The following is a 20,668-nucleotide window of genomic DNA, read 5'->3' on the forward strand; positions in this document are numbered from 1 at the left end:
GTATGTGTAGGAGGTGTATGGAGTGGAGCTGTATGTGTAGGAGGTGTATGGAGTGGAGCTGTATGTGTAGGAGGTGTATGGAGTGGAGCTGTATGTGTAGGAGGTGTATGGTGTGGAGCTGTATGTGTACGATGTGTATGGAGTGGAGCTGTATGTGTAGGAGGTGTATGGAGTGGAGCTGTATGTGTAGGAGGTGTATGGAGTGGAGCTGTATGTGTAGGAGGTGTATGTGTAGGAGGTGTATGGAGTGGAGCTGTATGTGTAGGAGGTGTATGGTGTGGAGCTGTATGTGTAGGAGGTGTATGGTGTGGAGCTGTATGTGTAGGAGGTGTATGGAGTGGAGCCGTGTGTGTAGGAGGTGTATGGAGTGGAGCTGTATGTGTAGGAGGTGTGTGGAGTGGAGCTGTATGTGTAGGAGGTGTGTGGAGTGGAGCTGTATGTGTAGGAGGTGTGTGGAGTGGAGCTGTATGTGTAGGAGGTGTGTGGAGTGGAGCTGTATGTGTAGGAGGTGTGTGGAGTGGAGCTGTATGTGTAGGAGGTGTATGGAGTGGAGCTGTATGTGTAGGAGGTGTATGGTGTGGAGCTGTATGTGTAGGAGGTGTATGGAGTGGAGCCGTGTGTGTAGGAGGTGTATGGAGTGGAGCCGTGTGTGTAGGAGGTGTATGGAGTGGAGCTGTATGTGTAGGAGGTGTATGGAGTGGAGCTGTATGTGTAGGAGGTGTATGGAGTGGAGCTGTATGTGTAGGAGGTGTATGGAGTGGAGCCGTATGTGTAGGAGGTGTATGGAGTGGAGCCGTATGTGTAGGAGGTGTATGGAGTGGAGCTGTATGTGTAGGAGGTGTATGGAGTGGAGCTGTATGTGTAGGAGGTGTATGGAGCGGAGCTGTATGTGTAGGAGGTGTATGGAGTGGAGCTGTATGTGTAGGAGGTGTATGGAGTGGAGCCGTATGTGTAGGAGGTGTATGGAGTGGAGCTGTATGTGTAGGAGGTGTATGGAGTGGAGCCGTATGTGTAGGAGGTGTATGGAGTGGAGCTGTATGTATAGGAGGTGTATGGAGTGGAGCCGTGTGTGTAGGAGGTGTATGGTGTGGAGCCGTGTGTGTAGGAGGTGTATGGTGTGGAGCTGTGTGTGTAGGAGGTGTATGGAGTGGAGCCGTGTGTGTAGGAGGTGTATGGAGTGGAGCCGTATGTGTAGGAGGTGTATGGTGTGGAGCCGTGTGTGTAGGAGGTGTATGGAGTGGAGCCGTACGTGTAGGAGGTGTATGGAGTGGAGCCGTACGTGTAGGAGGTGTATGGAGTGGAGCTGTATGTGTAGGAAGTGTATGGAGTGGAGCCGTATGTGTAGGAGGTGTATGGAGCGGAGCCGTATGTGTAGGAGGTGTATGGAGCGGAGCCGTATGTGTAGGAGGTGTATGGAGTGGAGCCGTGTGTGTAGGAGGTGTATGGTGTGGAGCTGTATGTGTAGGAGGTGTATGGAGTGGAGCCGTGTGTGTAGGAGGTGTATGGTGTGGAGCCGTGTGTGTAGGAGGTGTATGGAGTGGAGCTGTATGTGTAGGAGGTGTATGGAGTGGAGCCGTGTGTGTAGGAGGTGTATGGTGTGGAGCTGTATGTGTAGGAGGTGTATGGAGTGGAGCCGTGTGTGTAGGAGGTGTATGGAGTGGAGCCGTATGTGTAGGAGGTGTATGGTGTGGAGCCGTGTGTGTAGGAGGTGTATGGAGTGGAGCCGTATGTGTAGGAGGTGTATGGAGTGGAGCCGTATGTGTAGGAGGTGTATGGAGTGGAGCCGTACGTGTAGGAGGTGTATGGAGTGGAGCCGTACGTGTAGGAGGTGTATGGAGTGGAGCCGTATGTGTAGGAGGTGTATGCAGTGGAGCCGTATGTGTAGGAGGTGTATGGAGTGGAGCTGTATGTGTAGGAAGTGTATGGAGTGGAGCCGTATGTGTAGGAGGTGTATGGAGTGGAGCCGTATGTGTAGGAGGTGTATGGTGTGGAGCCGTATGTGTAGGAGGTGTATGGAGTAAAGCCGTATGTGTAGGAGGTGTATGGAGTGGAGCCGTGAGCATATGACATGTACAAAGCGGAGCTGTGAGTATACAACATGTACGGAAAGGAGCTGCATGTGCACAATATCTATGCAGTGGAGTCGTGAGCATAGGATATATATGGAGCGGAGCTGTATGTGGACGTTGTCTGTGGAGCGGAGCCGTGTATATACAATGTTTTTCGGAGAGGAACTATGTGCACTTCCATCACTATTAATAAATTATTATTGGGGACATAATCTAAGCTCTACCTTATTCAGTAATGTAATTATTCGCCATACAATAAGTTGCACATTTTTTTTCTGGTTTTTGTTCCACAACCTTCCTCAGCTCAGACTGGTGATTGGAGCAGAATTGTGAATACCGCTCTGGACGGACACATGGATTTATTATAACTGTCAATGTATAGCTGAGGGAACAATGAGCTGGGATGTGCGGCCTTTATACGAATGATGAAATAGGATTACAGTGGAATCTCGGTTTATGAGTAACTCGGTTTGCGAGTATTTCGCTATATGAGCAAAGCTTGCTGTAAATTTGTAACTCAGTTTATGAGCAAGCTTTGCTGTACGAGCAAATACTCACCTGTTGTGAATACTGTCTGGTGGAGGTCCGCTCTTGGACTCCCTCTTGTGGTCGTTTATGTTAGTGGGTTGGATTCTTTTCCTCCGTTCTACACACCTGGTTGTTTGTCCTTGCCAGTTGTCTGAAATCCCTGAGACTGTAGGAATCTGTCTCTTGTCCTCCTGGCTTCCCCGCTATCAAGCTAAGCTAAGTTCTTGGTTTTGCTTCATACTTTTTGTGTGTTATTTGCTTATTGCTTCTGTGAATTATTTCTGAAGGTTTTTTGTCTTGAATCCTGTTTTGTATGTGCCTTCAGATAAGGAAGATTTATCTTCCTAGTCAGGCTATGCTATTTATCTTAGCAAGGGTGAGTCGGCAGGGTAATTGCTAGTTTTTTCTTACAGTTTCACCAGAGTCTTTTACGGATTGTGAATGTGCGAGTATTTTTTGCACATTCTGTGTAGCAAGTTTGATAGGGCTTTTTTATGCCGACCGCAAGAGTTCCCTATCCTGTATTTTCGTATTTAGTATAGTGTGGCCTCTCTTTGCTCCATCTTGCTCTTACTGTGTATGTCTTTTCATGTTTGCTCACAGTCTGTACATGTGGGAGGCTGCCTATTTTTCTTTGGAGAAATCTGCTCTGAGGCAAGAGAGTTTCTTTTCACTTTCTGCCTTGTAGGTTATGTAGTCCTCTGGCTGGGTTTGAGGCACATAGGTTGTTAGGCATGCTGCCCAGCTACTTCTAGTGTGGTGTTAAGTTCAGGGCTTGTGGTTGGTACTTTATTACCTACTACTCTGGTGAATTGTGCTCATGGTAGTCATTGAACATTGGATCATAACACCCACCGCACACACTTCCAGTTCCGTACTTTCACCACGCTCTGACCCGCTCTTGCAGTCTGCACAAACACACACACACACACATATTATGCTCACCTTACTTTCCATTCCATCGCCGGCCTCCTGGTTCTTGTAGTTTGCCGGTACAGGATGTGTATCTGGTAACCATCAAGACGATGTAGGAACTTCCGCTGTCAGCCGCTTCTCAAAGGCAGTGCACTGGCCAATCAGAGGCAAGCGGCTCCTGCCTTTGACTTCAGCTCTCTGGCAGCGGAAGTTCCTCCATCGTCGCGATGGTTACCCGATACACATCCTATACCGGCGAACTGTAAGAATCGGGAGGCCGGCGATGGAACAAAAGGTAAGGTGAGCATAATTTGTGTGTGTTTGTGCGTGTTTGTGTGTGTTTATACGTGTTTGTGTGTGTTTATACGTGTGTGGAATAGCACAATAGGGGACCAGAATGAGACATTGCACAAGTTGTGGAACGAATTGTCTGGGCTTGCATTATTTCCTATGGGAAATTTTGCTTTGCAAGACGAGTAACTTGGTTTACAAGCACACTTCCAGAACGGATTGTTCTCGTAACCCAAGGTTCCACTGTATTTGATTTTACAAACTGAAGGAGGAACGCTCTTAATATCTTCTCTAGTGTCACTTAGTAATGAATCAATAACCGATAGATAATGGAGATTTTCCTTTTTTTTCTTGGATGTCTTTAGAATTTAATGGCCAAATATATTTCCCAAAAACATACAAAAAGAACATGCTGCAAGTTTGGCGGATCAGGTTTTTTATTTCAAGGCAGCATGAATGGTTCTATAAAAGTTTATTGGTCTGTGTACTTTCCAATATAAAAGCAGACAAATGTAACAGTACTTGCGTATTTAGAAATGTTAATGGTTGACCTAAAAGAGAGCATTAGTATTCTTGTAACGCCACACTAACCACCACCACTATTAGGCTGTATTTCACAATGAGCTTTTGGTGACTTGACACTAACCCCGGTCAGAAGAAACAAACCTTCTCTTTCCTTTAGGGGATTCTTTGTAAAGGTGTCACAACCTCTATACACAATCCCAGTCAGGAAAAATGAATCCTCTCTCTTTCTCAGAGAATTCCTTTTTGTAGACAACACAGCCTCCTCACACACACCATGTGTCAAACAATAAGTTTCCATTGTGACATTTGGGACATACCCATGAGCGGAGGTATGTGGATAGCCAGAACCGCCTGTCTCTCTTCTATTCTGTTGCTTTAATGCCCGAATGAGTCTCATGAAACTGCGAGTCCCAGAGCGTAAATCCAGATTTAAACCACCTTTGTGATACATACACGCTACCATGTTAGAATATACATATAAATGCAATAAAGGCAGGCAGCACACTATAGATATCAAAAGTACAGCAGACTTTTATTCAGCCCACGTACTTTTGATACCTACATCTTCTGGGCCCGCATGCTCTGACTTCAGGATGTAGTAGAGTGAGGAGCGTCGTGGGACCTTGTGTGGATTACAACAGACCTGGGTGTTTGGGGGGTTAACATAAAAAAGGTGAGGGTTTTTGTATTTTATTTCAAATAAAGGATTTTTTCAGTGTTTGTTTCTTTCTTTTTACTTACAGGATTAGTAATGGGGAGTCACCTAGACCCCTACCCAATAATAATCTAGGGCTTAGTGGCAGTTGTGAGCTGTCATTAACCTCTTATATTACCATGATTGCAATCGCATAAGGGCAATCGGGATGAGCCAAGTAAAAAGGCCAGGATTGTCACATCTGAAGGAATGCAACAATCCTCGGAAGCTGCATGCTTGTTTTTTTTAGACTGGGGGCATACTAACCATGGGCTTTCCCAGCCTGAGAATACCAACCCCCAGCAATCTAAATTATCATGGTTTTAAATGGTATTAAAATTGAAGGGGGGATTGCACGCTGTTTTCTAAAGTTATTTCAATAATTTAAAAAAAAAGCTTTATAGGGTCCCTCTTATTTTGATACACAGTCAAGATTAGCACACGGCTGGGGGCCTCAGAGCTTTATCTGCTCTGTGTATCACAATATGGGGGAACCATATGCCAATTTTGTTATTTATTTTCACACCACTATAGTTGAAGCAGTGTGTGATTCCAACCTATCACAGACACTGTCACACGGTGTTGAGATCTAAATTCACCGGGTGTCATGGTGCCTTTTGACCCTGTTCACACAACAGAGTCTGACACACCACCTGGTGCTTTTGAGTTGTTCTATTAGAGGCAGGCGTTGACCTGTTGTGTGCTTACTAATTCAGTCTAGCAGGAGTTAATTTCTGCTGACCTGTGAATTGCTGCTAGGGTCATGGGTTTCTGGAGAACTATCATGGTCACCACTGCCCTTTAAAAGATGGTGGAATTTTCGCCTCCATGCCAATTATAGTTTTTTCGATTCCGGTCCATGTGCATGGTTATTCAGCATCTGGTGAACTGCTGTATGGTATTCTGGTGTGTTGTGGAAATATTCTTGTCGTTTTATTATTTCCTTTTTTTTCCTTTATTTCCTCCTCAGCACGTTTTGTCTAAGAGTGGTTGGCTATTGGAAAACTGTTAACGGGGCTCTATACAGTAGCGATATCGCTAGCAATTTCTAGCGATATCGAGCGTGTAAGTACCCGACCCCGTCGCGCATGCGATTGTTTATGATCACTGCCGTAGCGAACATTATCGCTACGTCAGCGTCACATGTACTTACCTGGTCGGCGGCGACGCTGTGACTGCCGAACAATCCCTCCTTCAAGGGGGAAGGACGTTCGGCATCACAGCGACGTGACCGCAACGTCACTAAGCGGCCAATCAAAGCGGAGGGGCGGAGATGAGCAGGACGTAACATCCCGCCCACCTCCTTCCTTCCGCATTGCGGCCGGCGGCAGGTAAAGAGACGGTCCTCGCTCCTGCGGTGTCACACATAGCGATGTGTGCTGCCGCATGAGCGATGAACAACATGGATAAACAACCCTTACCGATTTTTGAGTTTGGGACGACCTCTCCATGGTGAACGATTTTCACCATTTTTGAGGTCGCTTAAGGTCGCTGGTCAGTGTCACACGCTGCGATTATCGTTAATGACGCCGGATGTGAGTCACTAACAACGTGACCCCGATGATAAAACATTAACGATATCGTAGCGTGTAAAGCCCCCTTTAGACCCAGGAGGATTGGGGGATTCCAATCTGGGTCTACGTATCTCCTCCACCATGACATCTTAAAGGGAACCTGTCAGGTCCCTTATACGTTATAACCTAGAAGCAGGTTGATGCCTGGCCTAGTAACCCCTTCCTACCCATTCCTGTGTTGTAATAATGTGTACCATGAATGTATAAAAATATGTTTTATTACTTATGTGTTCCGTATGTAAATGAGCAGGGGCTCTAGCCCCCTGGGCGTTGCATCGTCCTGGGGGCGTTTGCATGTTTTCCTTGGTATCGCGCCCCTGTAGGCATGATACCATGGATTTACATGAGTGACATCCCCGTCACTCCTTGAGATCTCGCACGTGCTCACTTACCATTCCCGCAGCCTTCTTATCCAGGTGCTTTCTTCTCAGCTTCAGATGTGCACTGCACATGCTCAGAAGACTCCTGCGGTTCTGGTCATGTGTTGTCTCGGCTGTTTACTTGCCAGCTTCAGACGCGCTTTGCGCATGACTTGAACCGCAGGAGGCTTCTGAGCATGCACAGTGCGCATCTGAAGCCAAGAAGCAAGCTCCCAGGTAAGATGGCTGTGGGAATGGTACACGCGGGAGCTGACTGTGACGTCGCTAATGTAAATCCATGAGTGTGATACCACGGAAAGCATGCATACGCCCAGGGGCGATGCGACGCCCAGGGGACTACAGCCTATCCTATTTACATAGGAAACATGTAAGCAATAAAAAGTTTTTTTTTTTTGTTTTGTTTTTTACATTCATAATACACATTATTACAACACAGGGATGGGTAGGAAGGGGTTATTAGGCCACATATGCTGCTGCTTGTAAGTGAGAACGTATATTGTACGTCACAGGTTCCCTTTAATGTTTATTACCCGCCAGGGTAAAAATAGGGGAGCAAGACGTCTGTTACGCTCACCGAGGGGCGGTGAGCGTCCGTGGGTGGACCCATTGGACTGTGCACCGGACTCCCTTGAGAAAGCGACCAGCAGCGAACCCCTATACAGAGACTGTGTGGTGCCTCCTCAAAGGGCCTAAATGCACGGCAGCCAGGAACCGGTAGCAATAGTTTCTTTAAGGCCAGGTATAGCACAGGTGTGACGTCCACAGCAGGTAGGGTACAGATATGGCACAGGTGACGCCCACAGCATGTATAGCAGAGGTGGCACTATGGCGAGACAAAGAGTTAGGAACAAATAGCTGGTACGCAGATACAAACAATAGTACACAGGGGCCTGGATACTAGCAACACACTATTAGGAGCGTTGCTCGAGCGCCTTCTGTCAGGGAAGACGAACTTAAATACCCTTTTGGTAACAGGTGACCTCTGAGGTCACTTCCAGATAATGGGACGCTACCACTTTAAGAAAGGGGCGTGGTCTCACGCGCAGCCCATAGGGTGCTTTACACACTGCGACATCGCTAGCAATCTCATTAGCGATGTAAGGCTACATGCGCACACTGCTTTTTTTTTTGCTGCGTTTTTGGCTGCAGTTTGTCAGAACTTTCTGACATCTGACTTCCCAGCAAAGTCTATGAGAAGTCAAATTTTCTATGCGCACATTGCAGTTTATTTGTCAGCGTTTTATTTGTCAAATGTTTGTGACAAAAAAAATGCAGCATGTTCATTCTTCCTGCGTTTTTGTCAACATTTGTCCCAAAAACGCAGCAAAAACGCAGGTTGTGAAAAACGCACCGAAAACGCAGCAAAAACGCACCTATAATTACAAGCATTTTTTGTGACACCAGGCTCTCTCTGATAAGGTGCAGTTTTGGCTGCAGTTTGTGAACACAAAAAGATGCAGCGTGCGCATGTAGCCTAAGACGCCAGATCGCACATACGATTTGCAGAGATCGCACATGTGACCGGCGCTATAGAAATTGACCTATGTGCGATCTCGGCAAATCTTATCTGCGATCTGGCGTGTCACATCGCTAACGAGATCGCTAGCAATGTCGCAGCGTGTAAAGCACCCTTAAGATCACTTACTGCAGATCTGTGTGTGGCCATATCAACCACGTAACCTGTTACCCATCTTTCCCTGAAGCAGGTAACAGGTAACGTGGTTGATATGGCCAGCGCTTGCGCATAACAGTGGAGGCAGAGGGAAAAGCGTGGACACGAGATTATGGGCGGGTACTTGGATGACGTTGCTGATGACAATCACAGCACCACCCATAATCTAGCACCTGCGCAATCACCTCACCAGCGTTCATGCTGTGCACACTGCTCAATCCCGCGAGACCTCGGGAACACAGTTACATGGGGGCGGTGTTCTTGTGTATGTAAATGAGCCATGGGGGGCGGCGAACAGAGGCAGGAGGGCAAATAACGGACGACATACAGCCCGCCCCCGTGACCATAAAACAACATTAGCATACAAAAAGGTAAGGATTTATAAAGTGTTTATTTAGGTCTCAGAGGGGGCACAGTAGTAACAGGAACCTTTCTAGAATGCAGCCCAGGAGCTACAGAGGGGGATTCTTTTAGTTTAATTGCGAAAATTCTGCTGACAGGTTCCCTTTAATAAGAAGAGATTAAACATAAAAATGTTTCTGCTACAGCTAGACCCCTAACTGACATGAAGAAGAAAGTTACGGACGTTTCTGACTGGTCTGACAGTGCTGTACATGCATTTGACTTTCTGAAAAAATGCTTTGCGCCAGCACCGGTTCTTATATGGCCTGATGTTACACTTCCCTTTACTGTGGAGGTTGACGCTTCTGAGATAGGGGTAGGGGCTGTTTTTTTCTCAGAGTCCATTAGTTGGTAAACTTTGCTCATGTGCATTCTTTTCTAAAAAGTTATCGCTGGCTGAATGAAATTATATTGGTAATAGGGGATTACTAGCTATCAAATTGGCATTTGAGGATTGGCGACACCTTTTGGAGGGGGCTATTCACCCAGTTACTGTCATTGCGGATCATAAAAATCTACTGTATCTCAAGTCAGCAAAGCACCTTTCTCCAAGACAAGCTCAATGGTTCTTGTTTTTAAACAAGTTTAATTCTTCAGTTACCGACCGTCCTGGTTCCAAAAATACTAAAGCAGATGCTTTGTTCTGGAGTTTTCTGGGTGGGGAACCGCTGCTCATCCTGCAGAACGGAGTAGTGATGTCGGTATTGTACACAGGTTGAGTCTGAGATGGTTGAGGCCCAGGATGAGGCAACGTTTGGGGTTACAGCTAACAAGTCTTTTGTGCCCCATAACCTTCACTTTAGGTTTTTGCGAAGCATCAGGATTCTGTTCCTGGCTGTTCACCATGGGGTGAAAGGCACTCTGGATCTCTTATTGGTTAGTTTTTGGTGGCCCAAAATCCAAAGGGATGTGGTCTCTTAGGTGTCTGCTTGTACCATAACACTCTCGTCTGTCCTGATGTTGTCTACCATTAACTACCATTAATACCATTTGCTGCGGGATTCCCGCAGCAAAAACAATTGCATGTCAATTCTTTTCCGCACATCGCTGCGGGATTTCACTCCATTGACTCCAACGGAATCGTGAAATCCCGCAGGGAATAACGCAGGCAGCAAATTCTGTGCGGTTCACTGCGTTTTCCTGTGTTATTCCCTGCGGTATTTCGCGGTTTACCTCCAGTAATGTACATCGCTTGCCTCCGGTTTTGCAGGGAATTGATGTCATTATGACAGGAAGAGGAAGCAGAGCAGAGAGTAAACACACACAGATCACAGACACACACAGACATAGAACACAGACACAGACATATAGAACACACATAGAAATCAAACGGAAATATAGAAAACAAAACACGTGGGCTCCGCTGTATATTTACCGTCCAGCCGAGGTAAACACACAGCGGCGGCCCGGTATTCTCAGGCTGGGGAGGGAGAGGGGCAGGGTTAATGTCCCCCGCCTCCCTCCCCCCTCCTGCAGCCGAGAATATCAGCCGCAGCTGCCCCGGGACTGTCGCATGCATTATGCGGCAGTACCGGGGTGTCCCCGGCTCTTCCTGCTGCCGTGTAGCAGTGTCAGTCAAGGTAATACAAGGAGTTAATGGTGGCGGATCACCGCCATTAACTCCAGGCTTGATCATGGCAGCGTCTATGTGACAGCTGACATGATCAACCCGTAAGTAAAGTAAAAAAACACAGACATCGAAAAATCCTTTATTTTAAATACAACACAAATAAGCCTCGTTCACCCTTTTATTAACCCCTCCCGAAACAAAGCTCCGGCGTAATCCACAGCTCCGGCATCCTGCGATGCTTGCATCCAGCCGCGACTGACACACAGCGCTGAATGCAGCCTCGCAGCGAGACAGCAGAGGTAACTCCAGGGCATTTCCCACGGCCGGTAATGTGAACTCACTGCCGACCGTGAGAAATGCAGCGTGTGCTCACAGGGACTCTATCTATCTATCTATCTATCTATCTATCTATCAATCATCCTTCTATCTATCCCTCTGTCTGTCTATCTATCTATTCTTCTATCTATTCTTCTGTCTATTTCTCTATCTCAGAATGAAATGACTTTTTTTTTTTTCAATGTGCTTTATTGCATTGAATGCAATAAAGCACATACCAACCCACATGCGGCAAAACCGCGGCAATACCGCGAACAATGCCGTGGTAAAACCGCAGCAAACCGCGGCAAACCGCATGCGGTTTTCGGGTGCGGTTTGCCGCGGTTTTTTACAGCGGGTGCGGTAATCTTTGAATACCTGCGGAATTTTCTTGAGAAAATTCCATTTTCCAGTGCGCACAGGGCCTAAGTGTACCTAGCAAACCTTGGGCTGATATTTCCATGGATTTCATCACAGATCTCCCTACCTCTAATGGTAATACCGCTTTTTGGTTGTGGTTGACAGGTGTTCCAAAATGTCACCTCTTATTGCCTTGCCATCTCTACCGAATGCTAAGATGTTAGCTCAGGTGTTCATACGTGAGATTGTTAGATTCTATGAAGTCCCGTCTAACATTGTCACTGATAGGGGTACTCAATTCATTGCTAATTTCTGGAGGGAATTCTGCTTTCTCCTAGGGATTATATTATTTTACTCATCTGTGTCCCATTCACAATCCAGTGGGCAAACAGAGCGCATTAATCAATCTTTTGGGGTAACTGAAGAGGAACAGTTGGAGTCAGCATTATCATCTACTTGGAGAAAGGTTCAGTAACATTTGCTTAGCATTGGTTCTAGGTATAAGCGTGTGGCTGACTGTGGACGTGTGTGGTTTGGAACTGCATGTGGGTGATTTGGTGTGGTTACCCACTAAGAATATCAAGCCTAAGATATTCACTTAAGATTAATTTAAGATTCACTTAAGTTAGGACCATGTTTCATCCATCCGTTTAGTATTTCTGCCATCATCAACCCTTTCGCCTTTCGTTTGTGGATTTTATATACTGCAGGTAAGACAATGTGGGGCTTCCGGATCCAGTCTTGGCTGCGGTGGATGCTTAGAGGAGAAGCTCCCGTTGTCCCCCAGAGAAACCGACTGAAAAAAGTTCCCCCCGGACAAGCGACCGAGCCGAGAACAGCACAGGAGGGATTCTGAAGCCTGCAGCTATGGAGCGGTACCTGCTAAGGAGCGCCGGCGGCGGAGAGGAAGCCTGGAGAAGCGGTGACATGGGGGAGGAGTCTGAGCGCATGGTGCGAGACACAGTAAGGCTAGGTTCACATTTCCATTGTTTTGCATCAGTCACATGCGTTGCTTGACACTTGTGACTGATGCATTGTACAACGGATGACAAGAATAGAATTAATTATTGGACTCCGTTGTAAAAGAGAGAGCGATCAGCTGATCGTTCACAATAGCCGGCCGGATTTTCAGAGCGAACAGATGATCTCCCGGCGGCCGGCCAATGAGAGCGATCAGCCGATCGCTCACAGCGACCGGCTAATGAGAGCGATCAGCCGATCGCTCACAGCAGCCGACCGCCGGGTGATCAGCCGATCGCTCACAGCAGCCGGCCGCCGGGTGATCAGCCGATCGCTCACAGCAGCCGGCCGCCGGGTGATCAGCCGATCGCTCACAGCAGCCGGGTGATCAGCCGATCGCTCACAGCAGCCGGGTGATCAGCCGATCGCTCACAGCAGCCGGCCGCCGGGTGATCAGCCGATCGCTCACAGCAGCCGGGTGATCAGCCAATCGCTCACAGCAGCCGACCGCCGGGTGATCAGCTGATCGTTCGGCCGCCGAGAATGTGTGCGGGGGGCGGAGTTCGAGGTGGGTGGAGCCGAGCAGGGCCATGGCGCTGAGGACGTCAGGTGTGTGTGTGTGTGTGTGTACAAGCCGAGTGAGGGAGGGGGCGGAGCCAAGCGGGGAAGTGTCGGGCTCCCTGCACGTAGCCAGGGTAAATATTGGGTAACTAAGCAAAGCACTTTGCTTGGTTACCCGATATTTACCTTGGTTACCAGCGTACACCGCCTAGCGCTGACTCCCTGCACACGTAACCAGGGTAAATATTGGGTAACTAAGCAAAGCACATTGTTTAGTAACCCGATGTGTACCCTGGTTACGTGTGCAGGGAGCCAGAGAGAGCATGCGCAGCGAAATCCTACGGATTGCGCTGCTCAAAAAACGTTACAAGCTGCGTTCCTGACGCCCGACGGTCAGTCGTTCCATGACTGATCAGTCGGGCGGAGGATGCAACGCAGCATCATCAGTCACAATCCGTCGCTCATACAAGTCTATGGGAACAAAGGAATCCGCCAAACGGATTCCGTTGTTTACCAGAGCCGTGGATTATGACTGATACAAATTGACGGAAATGTGAACCTAGCCTAGAGCAAACACAGAGCCGGAGGGGGAGAGATAAGGGAGATATGAGCGAGGAGACAGTGGAGGATGGAGCAGGAGAGATGGATGCAGGGGATTGAAGAGGGCAGATCGAAATGGGAGGATGAGGGAGATATGGAGGCAGAAGAGGGAGAAGAAGATGGCAGCAAGGCAGAGGAGCCCAGAGGCACGGAAGTGTTGGAGGACGAAGCAGACAAACAGTACAGAGGGATTAACCTTGCTCAGACCCACAGGAAGTTCAATGCAAGGAATAACAGTACCCCTTACAAAGGAAACAGAAAACAGCCTGCTACACTAATATCACAAGCCTGTAAACTATTGGGGGAGGAAGGCAAAGGCTCAGTTCAGACAAAGAGAGCTAAGAAAGCAGCACTACCTGCAGGCCAAGACAAGCACACACAAGAGCTTACTGTGGACTATAAAAAACTGGCTGAAGAACTGGCATCTCACTTGTCAAAAGAGATTAAAGTGGCTATTGAGGCAGCTATACACACATCATTAGCTGCTATGCAAAAGCAGATAAATGCCCATACATCTAGACTGGCAGAATCAGAACAGAGAATATCTGACTCTGAGGAGACAATACTGGCTATGCAAGAACAAATAGCAGCTCTAGTGAAATCTAATGAGTACCTGAAAGATAAGGCGCAAGTTTGGAAAACAGGTCGAGACGTAACAACTTACGTATAGTGGGGTTACCAGAGTCGGTGTCAATGGGGCAGTTAGATAATATATGCAAGCTGGAGCTACCTCAGGCCCTGGGCATAAAGGCGAAATTCAGAGTGGAAAGAACCCACAGAGTGGGTCCACCACCTTCCTTCCTCAATGCGGGCAGCCGCAGGTACGGTGATGTTCCTCGTTCCTGCGGTGTCACACATAGCGTTGTGTGCTGCCGCAGGAACTATCAACAACCTGTGTCCTGAAACAGCAACGATAATCGGGATTAGAACGACCGGACTACGATCAACGATTAGGTGAGTAATTTTGCTCGTTAACGGTCATTCGTGCGTTTCACACGCAACGACGTTGCTAACGAGGCCGGATGTGCGTCACTAATTCCGTGACCCCAATGACATCTCGTTAGTGATGTCGTTGCGTGTAAAGCCCGCTTAAGTCCAGGACAACAGCATAACTATCGCCCGGACCATAGGGACCAACCCTCGGAGAGAAATCAAGATACCTGAACTGGAACTCACTCATTGTTCTTCCTTTATTGTCTGTTTGTTTTTTTCAAGCAGGGAGAGGCGTTGAGGAAGATGCACCGGGGGGGGGGGGGAAGCTGAGAGGAGGAGGAGGGGGAAAAAAAACATATCCCAAAGTCTGGGCCCACTCCCCTTTTTGTTTTGTTTTTTTTCCCTTCACCACTACAGCGTCCCAAGAGAGATAGTTCTGCCCATCTTAGGACAGGAAACCACTGAAATAAAAGGGTGGCTCCTCTCTCTCGCCTCAGTTTGGTTTCCTGTCCCAAGATGGGAGACCCTGAATAGCTGTGGCACTGCCACAGTGAAGGACGCATTTCAGGTTCCGTGGGGAGGGGGTCTGCTGTATGCCTTCCCGCCCCTGATATTGCTCTCCGCAGTCCTAATGAAGGCCAGGGAGGACAAGGCCATATTGCTCCTCATAGCCCCCTTTTGGCCCCGGACAGCGTGGTTTTACTGGCCCCAGAGGCTGTTGGTCTCCTTGGGTCCTCCCGGAGAGGCCAGATCTCCTCTCCCAGGGCCCTCTGCTTCACTCTCAGGTTTCAGGCCTTCACTTGACGGCCTGGAATTTGAGAGGCGATTGTTAGCAGGTCACGGGTTCTTTTCTGGCATGATTTCCACCCTCTTGCGTAGTTGCAAGCCAGCTACTACCAGGATCTACGCTAGGGTCTGGAACAAGTTTCTCTACTTCTCCGGTGTCAGTCCCGTGGGGGAGCCCCCGGTGGGGGAGGTTCTGGAATTTCTCCAGAAGGGGGTTCACTTGGGGTTATCTGTTAGTACCTTGAAGGTCCAAGTCTCGGCGTTGGCCGCGCTTTATGCTTCTGACCTCGCAGGTAATAGATGGGTTCGCAGGTTCATTTCCTCTTGTCAGAGGGACAGGCCGGTCCCCCGTCTTAGTTTCCCTCCCTGGGACCTCAATTTGGTTTTAGATTCCTTGACTGGACCCCCCTTTGAACCCCTGTCCCAATGTACTGTACGGACCCTGACGCTGAAGGTTGCGTTGCTAGTGGCCCTGACATCAGCTAGACGGGTTAGTGATCTCCAGGCCCTTTCGATGTCCCCCTTATACGCAGTTTTTTGAGGATAGGGTCCTCCTTCGTACAGACCCCGCATATTTGCCTAAGGTGGCTCGGTCTTTTCATCGTTCCCAGGAAATTGTCCTTCCTTCCTTCTGCCCAACGCCTATGAACCCCAAGGAAGAAAGGTTACACACTTTGGATGTTCTCAGGGTACTAAGCCATTACATTGAGGTCACCAAGCCTTGGAGGCAGTCCCAAGCCTTGTTTCCTTGCTTCCAAGGGCCTAGGAAGGGATTCGCAGCGTCCAAGGGCACAATTGCCAGGTGGGTTGAGGCGGCTATTAAGGTGGCCTATGTAGCTCAGGATAGACCTGTCCCTCAGGGTATTACGGCTCATTCCACCCGGGCTGTGGCGACCTCCTGGGCTGAACAAGCAGACGTGCCTCTGGATCTGATATGTAAGGCTGCAACTTGGTCCTCTCCTACGACCTTTTTTCGTCACTATCGTTTGGATTTGTCGGCCACGATGGATTTGACCTTTGGTAGACGGGTGCTTCAGGCTGTGGTCCCTCCCTAATGTTGTTGTCTTCCGAATCTCTCTGGTGGTGCTGTCGTGGTGAAGGGAAAAATCTTAAATTACTTACCGGTAATGATTTTTTCCAGAAGCCACAACAGCGCCACTGCTTCCCTCCACTTTCATTTTCTGCACCCATCGGTCTCTTGGGGTTCCGTGGCACGACGTTCTCTTTATTGCTGATGTGTTGTTATTGTTGTTATTCTGTTTACCTGTTTTCTGGTTTTCCTCTCTGTGCTCTGTAACTAAACTGAGGCGAGAGAGGAGCCGCCCTTTTATTTCAGTGGTTTCCTGTCCTAAGATGGGCGGACCTATCTCTGTGGTGGCGCTGTCGTGGCTTCTGGAAAAAATCATTACCGGTAAGTAATTTTAAATTTTTTTTTCTCTCTCTCTCTCTTCCCTCTTCTCTCTCCTTTGGTCAGGAACGTCATCCACATTCAAATGAAGTGGAATTGTTCTGAGCGGACTGATGGCTACCTGGAGTCGGAGATAAGTTGGACTTGAAACTCCTGTTGAGGTTTTGGCATACTGTAATAATTCTTGCATATTTTTTACAGGCTTTTTCATGTTAGTCCGAGGATAGAATCTGTATTTTATGGGGGGTGATCAGGGAGCTACACATTTTGGCTAGGAATAGGGGAGGTCACTAACGTGGCGGAAAGCGCCGTGCATTTCTCGGAAGGGAAAATATGTTTTAGTTACTTCGTTTTTGTTATATTTGTTATATTTACAAGGTGGGGAAAGGGAGTGTCGATTTTTGTGTTATTATTCGTGATTCTAGTGCCAAACGTCTCGTCTTCCTTGATGCAGGGGCTCAGAGGGGAGGGAGCAGTAAAAGTAGAATACAAAGCACAACATGCTACAAATAACTACGTGGAATGTTAAAGGTCTGAGATCACCTAACAAACGAGCAATGATATTAACGCATCTGAAAAGACTAAAGACGGACATTGCCTTATTATAGGAAACCCACTTTGGGAGGTAGGACTTTTTCCGCATGAAGAAACACTGGGTGGGCACCATTTACGGGGCAGCGGCACAAGGTAGGAAAGCGGGCACTATGATTCTAATAAATAAGCAGCTCAGCCATGAGATAGGGGCACATAAGGCAGATGACCAGGGAAGGTGGCAGCACTTAATAATAGTTAGCCCAGCAGGTAAACTTCGTATATATAATGTCTACGGCCCAAACTCACAACAATCCACATTCCATGATGGCATAAAGGCCACCATATTAGCAAATGGGGAGACTAACATTATAGTAGGTGGCGATTTCAACACAGTCCCAAACTCAGCTGAAGATAGGAGGAGGGGACAGGTAACGTGGGCAGGAATTCAGACAATAGGGATGTAACATTAGAAGATGTAGGTCTGAAAGACATCTGGAGACTAACCCACCCACATGACAGAGAGTATACGCACTTCTCCCATCCTCATGACAGCTGGTCACATATTGATCAGATTTGGATCTCGCAAGACTTAGTGAATGGAACGCAAGACTGTGTGATAGAGAATATGGTGATCTCTGATCATAGTCCGGTGAGATTGGGCATTAGAGAGAAATTCAGAAGAGGAACAGACACCATATGGAGGTTCCCATCGTTCCTTCTCAGGCAAGATAATTTCCACAAGGTGCTACAAGAGTGGTGGGGAGAATTCGCAGAGGACAATAAGGAACATAGAGAGTCCCCAGTGTTATATTGGGAAACGGCAAAAGCAGTCTTAAGGGGTCATCTGATAGGGTATGCAGCCATGGTCAAACGGAAAACCAATGAGAATAACTTCCATAGCGAAGCAGTGCGGGTAGCATATACAAATTATGTGACAAATAAATCTCCCATGGCAAAAGAGAAATGGTTGGAGGCAAAAGGGGGATTTGATGAATGGGCCAAAAAAAAGGAACAACTATTCTGGTCATACAAGGAGGTTGCCTTACATAGATTTGGCAACAAGGCGGGGAGGATGTTGGCAAATCTGGCAAGGGGCAGCAGAAAAATTACAATGATCTCTAAACTGAAAAGGGGGAGAGGTGACTACGGATCCTAAGGGCATTATTAAATTGCTGGGAGATTACTATAGAAACTTATATGGGTCAGTGAACAACGACATGACTGACGAGGCAGAGTGGTTAAGACAAGCCCAAATGCCTAGCTTGACAGAGGAAGATTTGATTGCCTTAAACGCAGATATCACAGTAGACGAGGTGACGAGAACAATTGGGGAGCTTAACATCAACAAGGCACCGGGACCTGACGGGTTTAACAGCGAATTTTATAAGGCTCTGAAGGATCTGATCTCGCCAGATCTAACCTCAGTCTTCAATGAGTTTCTGGGTGGGGAAAAGAAAAATTCCAACATAGCATACATTAAATTACTCCCCAAGGGAACCAAGGACCTGGATGATCCCTCTAGTTATAGACCTATATCGTTTATAAATCAGGATTTAAAAATGTCCAAAATCATGGCTAATAGACTGGCCGAGATCTTACCCAGGATCATCTCAGACCACCAGGTGGGATTTATTAAGGGGAGAAATGCCGTTACCAATATCCGGAAGACAATTCTGGTGGTAGATGCGGTTAGACTGGGACTCACTGAGGGAGGGGCAAGACCTGCCCTAGTTACACTCGATGCAGAAAAAGCATTCGATAATGCAAATTGGAGGTGATTAGATAAGGTAATGGAGGCCATAGGGATTGTAGGCAAGATGAGACTTTACATTAGAAACCTTTACGCCAACTTGGGAGCTAGGGTACACACTCCGGGCTTTCTATCAGACGTGTTACCTTTGATGAAGGGAACAAGACAGGGGTGCCTGCTATCTCCCCTTTTATTCAACCTGGCAATCAAACCGTTATCAAGAATACTGCAGGGACAAAATAGCTTTAAAGGGATCAAGATAAGGGGTTCAGAAATAAAGACAGCGCTTTTTGCCGATGATGTCATACTTTATATGGGGGACCCTGGTGCGGATTTGCACAGACTCTTGCCTTGATTGAAAAATTTGGTTCATTCTCAGGTTTCAAACTGAACAAAAAAAAGTGCGAGATCATGTTCCTAAAGGGGCATCATGGGACAATGGGGGGAAAAGTAAGGGATGGTTGTTTATGTGGAATTCCTATAGCACAAACATCAATTAAATATCTGGGAGTACATATAGGAAGAATGGTGGAAACTATCTACAATTTCAACTATGGCCCGCTAATCAGGAAAATTATAGTTCAAGTAAAGGGATGGAAAGGTCTGCCACTTCAATTACTGGCAAGATGTCACCTGATAAAAATAATGAGCTTCCCTAGGCTGCTGTACCCCTTCCAGACGATCCCGTTACTGCTAAAACTAAAGAATGTGAATAGGCTCAACTCAGCGTATGCAGAATTTGTGTGGAGGAAAAGGAAACCCAGAATAAAGCTGCGTACTCTGATGAAGTCAGTGGAGGAGGGGGGACTAAACTTTCCAGACGTTCAAGGGTATGATCTTGTGAGTATCATGAGACATGTGATTGATTGGGTGAGAGGAACAAGTAGGCATTCAGACCATGTAATGGAAACCAAATATGCGTCACCGTGGGATTTGACATCCATTCTGCACTCCCACTATCCAGGGTTGAAGGGCACATAAGTAACTCAATAGTATTTCGAGACACCATGCTAACCTGGGAGTCAGTTAGGAAAAAACTTGGGCTCTCATGGAAAATGTCCAAGTACTTGAACTCCTGGGCATCTCCAAATTTCCCCCTGGAACGAGACAATAAGCTATTTACTAGATGGAAAGAGAAGGGAGTAAGGAGAATGATAGACGTTATGAATGTGGAGGATAGGCGGTGGATGACAGGTCAGGAAGTGCTGGATAAGTAGAACCTTAATAGCTTGCATATTATCCAGTATGAACAATTGAAGCATGTAATAATTGGAGACCTTGGTGTGGTTGGAAGAGAATTGAATAGAAGTTTGATTAACGAGCTACTAGAATGTGATGTAACAAGTGTAAATGTCTCTCAAATTTATCGATCGCTAAGGAGGGTGCTTATTTCACGGGAGGAAATTCGTACTTTAACAGCGTGGGGGAAACAATTGGAAAGGCAAGAGGTGGTAGATGACATACTGAAAGGATGGGTACAAGTGCGGAAACATATTACCAATGAGAGATGGAGGGATACTCATTTTAGAATTCTACATAGGGCCATTATGGGTTTCAACACACCAGGAAGGGATAGGTGGTGTCCCAAGTGTCAAAAAGATAAAACTGATATGCTGCATGGGTTATGGGAATGTAAGACAATCCTTAGGTTCTGGAACCAAGTCAGTCTATTTGCCCAGTCAACATGGGGAATTTCTAGTAATCTAGACTTAATGGTGTGGATTTTCCACTCCTATGAGGTAAGAGTAGGAGGGGGACAGGACACGCAGGAAAAGAGGAAATACGCAATAATGCATGACATAGCCATGATAGCTAAACGTTGCATCTTAAAACACTGGATC

The sequence above is a fragment of the Anomaloglossus baeobatrachus genome, chromosome 5, assembly GCF_048569485.1.
Source record: "Anomaloglossus baeobatrachus isolate aAnoBae1 chromosome 5, aAnoBae1.hap1, whole genome shotgun sequence".
Taxonomy (NCBI): domain Eukaryota; kingdom Metazoa; phylum Chordata; class Amphibia; order Anura; family Aromobatidae; genus Anomaloglossus; species Anomaloglossus baeobatrachus.